A 205-nucleotide genomic window follows, 5' to 3' on the forward strand; every position below is an offset into this window, starting at 1 on the left:
CCTGTGTGTTTACCGCCTCGTATTAAACCAGGCGGCTTTTGTAAGAAGGGGACCCGTCCCCGGACACCCCGGAGTTGGGGACAGCCGCCCTCAGCTGGGGCCCCGCCTGGCGCTTGCACCCAGCCGGGACAGGCTGCTTTTGGAGACATTTTGGGACTTTTTTTCCCAGCATCTGCTCCTAGCTAAAATCTCCTCTCCCAGGCCC

This window comes from Phaethon lepturus, unplaced genomic scaffold, assembly GCF_000687285.1.
Source record: "Phaethon lepturus isolate BGI_N335 unplaced genomic scaffold, ASM68728v1 scaffold33896, whole genome shotgun sequence".
NCBI classification, from domain to species: Eukaryota; Metazoa; Chordata; class Aves; order Phaethontiformes; family Phaethontidae; genus Phaethon; species Phaethon lepturus.